Genomic DNA, 8,277 nt, shown 5'->3' on the forward strand with positions numbered 1-8,277 from the left:
CCGTGCGTTCTCGGCAAGTCCGGAGTCGCCGAGAACGCGAGTACGGACTCGCCTACTTGAGAATTGAGAAAGGGCCAGTGATTCGTTTATGCTAAGATTCAGCTTAGGAAGGGAGTGGGTGAGTGAGTGAGTGATTCGCTTATGCTACGATTCAGCACAGGAAAGGAGGGGGTGAGTGAAGGAGTGATTCGCTTACACTACGAATCCGCACAGGAAGGGAGGGGTGAGTAACTCAAATGTGCTGTTAGCATGTTAGCAGAGCGATGCTACTGTGAACCGAGGAGCTATTGTCTTGATGTGAGCTTTCTACTCAGGGTTTTTTCTTCCAGTCCAGAGCAGAAATGTTTTTATTAAGAAACTGGCTGTTGTTTTTTCCCCCCACAATTTTAATTATAAGCTAGATATATTTCTACTAATGAAATTAGTTTGCTAACAGCAACAGGGATGAGTCAGTGAGTCAGTTGGGCTTGTGAATCATGATTCACGAGTCAGTAAAGTGATTCTCGAGTATTGAACGATTCGTTCATGATTCGCACATCACTAGTGCACACTCACAACGATGGCTGAGCGTAAATGGAGTCATGTGTGGATGTATTTAACTCCACAAACAGCCAAGACGTGGTTTGCGATACATGTGGCAAGACAGTGAGGTGCTGTGGCAACACCACTAACCTTGTCAAACACCTCAGAGTAAATCATATCACAGAATATGATGAGCTTATATTGAGGCGAACTGAAGAGGAGGAGAGGGACAGGTGCTGCTAGGGCGAGACAGACGTCTCTCACGGAGTCCTTTAGTGCTGCAGGCAGGAAACGTTTTCAAATAGCGCACAACTTTTTTTTATATTTGTATATGATAATTCTGCATTATTAAGCAATAAGAACAAGTAAGTCTGATGTCCTTGAATCATTATGAAGTTATATTATTATATTATTATTACAATTACATAATACAATTATATATGAAATACAATGAAATATTAAGCTTTTGTACAGAGTATCGGTATCGGATCAGTATCGTCGATACCACCCTGAATTTTACTTGGTATCGGATCGGAAAGGAAATCAGTGGTATCGCACATCACTATTTTAAACACGAAGAGGAAGCTGGTAGTAGAAAACAGCGATGAGTGCCAAAATAAGGTGCAAGGAACTAAATAAATGTCACGGCGACGGATGGCCGGTACTGAATAGGACTCAGGTGCAGAAACCCAGAGCGGAGACAGTAGATGATTTAATAGTTTATTACGGTTAAGTGCAAGGGGAACAAAAAAAGGGAAACGTGGCAAAGACAGAAAATGACGAGACGTGGAGCCTTGGTGTGGCGTGCCCAGGGGAACGTGGCTAGGGCGAGGGAACGAGGCCTGAGAAGTGGAACGGAGCTGAGTGGGGAACAGTCACACTGAGGGGAGAGGATATAGGAGTTAGGCAGGTAGTGCAGGCAGCTCAGAAGTGGCCAGTATAAGAGCAGCAATTCTTACTTGCAGTTAGGGACCTGGAGTGTTTGAGAGGGGGATGATGAAGATCCAGGGGAGGCTGAGTGGCGTGGAAAGGCTGACCTGAGATCCGGGGCTCCAGATGGAGTGTGATGGCAGGAGGGCAGGCAGGTGAGGCACAGAGGGATTTCCAAAATGATCACTAGGTATTCCGAGTCCGGAGGTGGAGTGAGCCAGGGTGGGTACAGCAACTGTAGCACAAAAGAGTCTTTGTTAGTAAGATGAATCACAGCGAGAATTTGAAACACAAGACCTGTTACCAACATGGGTTGATGACGAACTGGCAGTGAGTGAACATCGATGTGTGGTTTAAATCCCTCTGGCTTGATAGCCTGCAATAGGCTCCAGGTGTGCAGGAGCTGGAGTTGGCCCTGCCCAGGGGCGGATCCCAGGTCAGTTCAGGAGCCTAATGGAAACTCCAGCCACCCACCGTAGACCATGACAATAAAAGCATTTAGGGTTATTTACACTCCCACCAAAATTATGAATAATTGGTTTACATAAGAACCACAATGAATAATTTTCCCCAACAAAATAACTCATGTAGAAGTTACCTTAAGAACTTTCTAACAATACATGTTTTTCAAATCAAATCAAATCAAATCACTTTTATTGTCACATCACATGTGCAGGTAAATTGGTACAGTACATGTGAGTGAAATTCTTGTGTGCGAGCTTCACAAGCAACAGAGTTGTGCAAAATACAATAATGTAAACAAGCAAAATACAAGAATGGCTACATCTGAAACTAATAAATATATGTACAATATATAATAGTATATGCATTCCTGGATGTGTATACTAAATATTTTTCTACATATGTGTGTGTGTGTGTGTGTGTGTGTGTGTGTGTGTGTGTGTGTACACATATTTTACAAATTAAATAGAGTAAACAATAAATAAAATATATAAAAATATACAGAGTTGAGACATGTGCAAAACAGTGGCATTACTGTACAGTATGGAGTGCATAATGTTGAAGTTCCAGTAGTGGAGGTGAGGTGTCTATGACGTGTTCAGCAGTCTGATGGCCTGGTGGAAGAAGCTGTCTCTCAGTCTGCTGGTACGGGACCGGATGCTGCAGAACCTCCTTCTGATGGAAGTAGTCTGAACAGTTTATGGCTGGGGTGACTGGAGTCCTTGATGATCCTCCCCGCTTTCCTCAGGCACCGCTTCCTGTAGATGTCTTGGAGGGAGGGAAGCTCACCTCCAATTATCCGTTCAGAGCACCGCACTACTCGCTGGAGAGCTTTGCAGTTGTAGGCGGTGCTGTTGCCATACCAGGTGGTGATGCATCCAGTGAGGATGCTCTCAATGGCACAGTGATAGAAGGTCCTGAGGATGCGGGGGTTCATGCCGAATCTTTTCAGTCTCCTGAGAAAGAAGAGGCGCTGCTGCGCCTTCTTCACTGTTTTGTTTGTGTGTACTGACCACGTAAGATCCTCAGCCAGATGTACACCAAGGAACCGGAAGCTGCTCACTCTCTCCACAGCAGCGCCGTTGATGGTGATGGGGGTGTGTACTTCTCTGCACCTCCGGAAGTCCACTATCAACTCCTTTGTCTTTGCGACGTTGAGGGTGAGATGGTTGTCTTGACACCAGTGGGTCAGGGCGCTGACCTCCTCCCTGTAGGCCGTCTCATCACCGTTGGTGATAAGACCCACCACTGTAGTGTCGTCCGCAAACTTCACAATGATGTTGGAGTTGTTAGTGGCTGTGCAGTCGTAGGTGTAGAGTGAGTATAGGAGAGGGCTCAGTACACACCCCTGTGGAGCACCAGTGTTCAGTGTGATGGGGGATGAGGTGATGCTGCCCAGTCTGACCACTTGGCGTCTGTCAGACAGGAAGCTAAGGATCCAGCTGCAGAGGGAGCTGCTCAGTCCTAGATCCTGCAGTTTCCTGTCCAGCTTCGAGGGAACGATGGTATTGAATGCTGAGCTGTAATCTACAAACAGCATTCACACATACGTGTCTCTCTTCTCCAGGTGTGACAGGGCAGTATGTAGTGTCAGGGCTATGGCATCATCAGTGGACCTGTTGTGGCGATATGCAAACTGTAGAGGGTCCAGTGAGTCGGGTAGTGCAGAGCGGATGAAGTCCCTGACCAGCTTCTCGAAGCATTTGCTCACGATGGGGGTCAGGGCTACAGGTCGCCAGTCGTTCAATGAGGAGATGGTGGAGGATTTGGGTACAGGGACGATGGTGGCCATTTTGAAGCAGGCTGGGACTACACACAGAGAGAGGGAAAGGTTGAAGATGTGTGTGAACACTCCAGCCAGCTGAGCTGCGCATGACTTGAGGACGCGGCCGCGAATCCCGTCCGGACCAGTAGCTTTGCGTGCGTTCACCTTCTTGAAGCAGTTCCGCACATCCTCCTCAGACACAGTGTGCGCACTGACGTCATCCGCGGTGCGCACACTGTCCGGTCTCATGGTGTTCGCTGTGTCGAATCTAGCGTAGAATACGTTTAGATCCTCACACAGAGAGGCCGTGGTCTGCGGTGTGCTGGGTTTCCCTCTAAAGTCTGTGATCGTGTTTAGTCCCTGCCACATACTCCGAGGGTTGTCAAACTGTTGCTCCACCCTGTCCCTGTACTCACGTTTGGCTGCTTTGATCGTCTTCCGGAGTTGGTAATGTGCGTGTTTGTAGTCCGATGTGTTCGCGGAGGCAAAGGCGGTGCTCCGTGCCGCCAGTGCCGCGCGAACATCTCCGTTAATCCAGGGTTTTTGGTTTGGGAAGGATTTAACTGTTCTGGATGGGACGACATCTTCCACGCATTTCCTGATAAATCCGCAGACTGAGTCTGTGTATTCATCAATGTCCCTAGCAGCCACGTGAAACATTTCCCAGTCCGCGTGATCAAAACAGTCCCGCAGCGCAGACTCCGATTGGTCCGTCCAACAGTGCACCGCCCTCAGGGTTGGAGCTTCCTGTTTCAGCTTCTGCCTGTAGGCGGGCAGGAGCAGGATGGAGCGGTGATCTGATTGGCCGAATGGGGCGCGGGGGAGGGCTTTATACGCATCCCGGAAAGAGGCGTAGCAGTGGTCAAGTAGCCGATTTCCACGAGTGTTAAAGTGGATGTGTTGGTGGAGTTTGGGTGAGACTTTCTTCAGGTTTCCCTTATTAAAGTCCCCGGTCGTGATAAACGCTGCCTCTGGGTGTGCGGTTTCCTCACTGCTGATCGCGCTGTACAGTTCCCTGAGTGCTCGGTCAGTGTTGGCTTGTGGGGGAATGTAAACAGCCGTAATAATCACTGCTGTAAATTCCCTCGGTAGCCAGAATGGCCGGCACTTAATCATCAGGTACTCCAGTGAGTCCGGTGAGCAGAAGGATTTGACCGGGTGCACGTTCGCATAATCACACCAGCTGTTGTTGATCATGAAACACACACCACCGCCTCTGCTTTTCCCAGTAAGATCCTGTGACCTGTCCGCGCGATGCACGGAGAACCCCGGTAGTTGTATTGCGGAGTCCGGTACCTTGTCCGATAGCCAGGTTTCTGTGAGGCAGATCATGCAGCAGTCCCGCATCTCTCGCTGGAATGAGATCCGTGCCCAAAGCTCGCACAGCTTGTTCTCCAGAGACTGCACATTAGCCAGTAATAAACTGGGTAACAGTGGTCTGTTAGTGCGCCGTCTCAGTCGAACCAGAACGCCAGATCTTCTCCCTCTGCGTCGGCGTTTGCGGCCTCAATTCAATTCAATTCTTTATTTATTTGTCACATGTAGTTATAACTAGTACAACACACAGTGAAATGTTTTTTCCGGCTAAAAAGTACTCCCCCCCGACTGTGCATCTTACTAAACTTATAATAAAAAATATCTATATAAAAGTATAAAAATGTATAATATCGTGCAAAATATTACGCTGTAATAGTTAAGAGCTATAGTGTACGTATTTACATAAATACAGATGTATATGATAAAATACAAATAAAAATAAGGATAAAACTCAAAGGAAAATTATATACTGTGTATGGAATTGTCCATCATGTTGTCCGATTTGTGTTTTGATTGAGGAGTCTCACTGTTTGTGAGTAAAAACTCCTCCTGAACCTTTCAGTTCTTGTTTTCAGGCTACAGAGGCGTTTCTCTGACCTCAGTGGCCTGAACAGTTTGTAAGCGGGATGGCTGGAGTCGTTAGTGATCCTGATGGCCCGGGATCTGCACCTTTCAGCGTAGATGTCCTGCAGTGTTGGTAAAGATGTTCCCATAGTGCGTTCAGCTGTGCGCACGACCCTCTGCAGGGCTTTCTGTTGCTGTACTGTGCAGTTCCCGTACCACACCGTGATGTTATTACACAGGATGCTCTCAATGACCCCGGTGTAGAATCTCCTCTGGATGTTCTTGGAGATCTTAAACCTCTTTAAACGCGTCAGATGATAGAGGCGCTGTCTGCCTTTGCTGATGAGGAAGTCCGTATGTGTGTTCCAATTAAGGTCCTCGTTGATATAAACACCGAGGTATTTAAAATTAGAGACTTTCTCCACAGGGTTTCCATTGATCTGAATTGGGGTGTGAGTTTTCTCGCCTCTCTGTCTCCTAAAATCAATCACCATCTCCTTTGTTTTGCTGATATTCATGGAGAGGTGGTTTGCCACACACCACTTTGCTAATCCGTCCACCTCGCTTCGGTAGGCCCTCTCGTCATTCCCGGAGATGAGTCCTACCACCACTGTGTCGTCAGCGAACTTCACAATGGAGTTAGTGGGGTATCTGGCCGTGCAGTCCGCGGTGTAGAGGGAATAAAGAAGAGGGCTAAGCACACATCCCTGGGGGGCCCCTATGTTCAGTGAAAGGGTATGAGAGTACACATCCCCTATTCTCACCGACTGTGGTCTCGCAGTCAAAAAGCTGTGAATCCACCTGCACAAGGATGTGCTGAATCCCAGATCCCGGAGCTTATCCGTAAGGATGTGGGGCACTATGGTGTTGAACGCTGAGCTGTAGTCTATAAACAGCATTCTCACATAGTTCCCACGTCCCTCATCTAGATGGCTCAGTGTGGTGTGCAGGACCTGTGCTACAGCATCTCCATCCTCCAGGGCCAGAGAACAAAGGCGTCTCAGGTGAGATGAATGGGGGGTCTGCAAACGGAGCGTCCATGTTGCAAAACTTGAACTCCGGAAAGTTATAAGAAAGACCGTCTTTTATGTCCAGTAAGGTTTGTCGGTCGTACACAAGGAGACATGTGCTACTCGCGAAAAAATGAAGGAAAAGTAAAATTAAACACAGAAAAAAGCTGTTGCTTGGGGGAGCTCGCGACAAGGCTGCCATACTCGGCGCCATCTTGGAAAAGATCATGGCGGTACTACCTGATTAACCCACCTTGGTAACATTCAGAGCTATGGCTGCCATGGTGTCATTTTTTGTGGTTGAAGCGACGTTTGTAGGCCTTTCATTTGCCATGTGACTCTCATTGTGCAAACAGGATGAGTGTGGTGATGACGACAGTCTCTGGCATTGTGGACCACCTTTAAGTACCTGTAGCACAGTTTATTGTCCTTCACAAATGTCCATTTGTGGTCTAGTGACTTTTCTGAGAAGCTTGGGCACTTTGACATCTGATGACTTTCATCTTTGCAGAACATGCAGGCCACCTTTAACCTTGTGTCATTTCACTTTTTTCTCCTTGTACTGTGGCTTGTGTAGTAAAGACTTGAGTCACAGATCTGTTTGGTTTGGTCTCCCTTGTGTGTCTTTTCTCCAAGCATGAGCTTGGAGTACGGTTCAGTACGGTTCCTCTCGTACTGAGCAGGATTACTATTGCAACAACACATCATCAGTAGGGTAAAACTAACCTGTCTCACGACGGTCTAATCCCAGCTCACGTTCCCTATTAGTGGGTGAAAAATCCAACGCTTGGTGAATTCTGCTTCACAATGATAGAGGGAAAATCTTCGCTTTTCATGAGAGCAACTGTGACTTCACGATTCCAACGTATTGTGAGCTAACCTGAAACCTTTTGCAATCATTTTTGGTTTTCCTCACAGTCACTTAGTATCTCTAAGCCCTTTACATGTGGTGTTGCTTGGAGACAGGAGACAGGACTTTCTGCATCTTTTGAGTGGATTTTAGGCCACTTTGACAGTTTGTCTTTGAATGCCTTTTGAACAACAAATGGCTTTTGAACAACAGAAATAGGCGTGCACATCACAAGACCACCTCAGGTAAGGCAGTGACGACTCCACCACGTCAACAAGATGGAGCAAATGCAAATCAGCAATCGGATCCAAGCACCAAGAGAGATTTTTAAAAGCGAATTGTTATATTATTAGAAATGATTTAGATATGTGTTGATCGTACTTGAATAAAAGTGCCTTTTTTAATCTTGCCTGCTACGTTGGCCTGTAGGATGCCTATAAAAAGCTCCAGTGTTCATCTGGATGTTGTCGGTGGGAGAAATCCTCATCCAGGTAACTTCCTCTCAGCTGTCTGGGATCTCCTTACCCTGTTGACTGAGCCTGCATCATGATGCTCCAGTGTAGCACTTTGTGGCTGATATTTAAAACAACAAGAATCATAAAGATGTTTCCTGTTTCAGAGATCAGTGCTTCCTTCTCCACTGAAAACACTGTTAGAGCAATTTTAGACTTTCTGGTGCTATTGTAACTTGTCAGCACAAGAGGGAGTAGTAACATCTCCACACACATTTAATCCAGGTTCAGTGGTGCTCAGGTGTGAATGAGCCTGGATATGCGTGTAAGGTCCTGTTAGATCAGAGCTTCCCAAAGTGTGGGTCCTAGGGGGGGGCGCAGAGCTATTGCAGGGGGGGGGGGGGG

General features: G+C 47.2%; 1 long non-coding RNA gene across 1 annotated transcript; it reads right to left on the minus strand.

The window, feature by feature from the left end:
• Positions 1–1,253: 1,253 nt before the first annotated feature.
• Positions 1,254–1,933, minus strand: LOC147313283 (uncharacterized). Its single transcript, XR_015125192.1, has 3 exons — positions 1,761–1,933; positions 1,482–1,687; positions 1,254–1,402 (listed from the first exon to the last, which is right to left on the minus strand). It is a non-coding gene; the product is annotated as an uncharacterized LOC147313283 (long non-coding RNA).
• Positions 1,934–8,277: the final 6,344 nt, after the last annotated feature.

Source organism: Aulonocara sp. 'chitande type north' Nkhata Bay, linkage group LG15 (genome assembly GCF_057382095.1).
Source record: "Aulonocara sp. 'chitande type north' Nkhata Bay isolate Kocher_YH1m ecotype deep benthic linkage group LG15, A_spYH_male_GT1.1, whole genome shotgun sequence".
Lineage (NCBI taxonomy): Eukaryota > Metazoa > Chordata > Actinopteri > Cichliformes > Cichlidae > Aulonocara > Aulonocara sp. 'chitande type north' Nkhata Bay.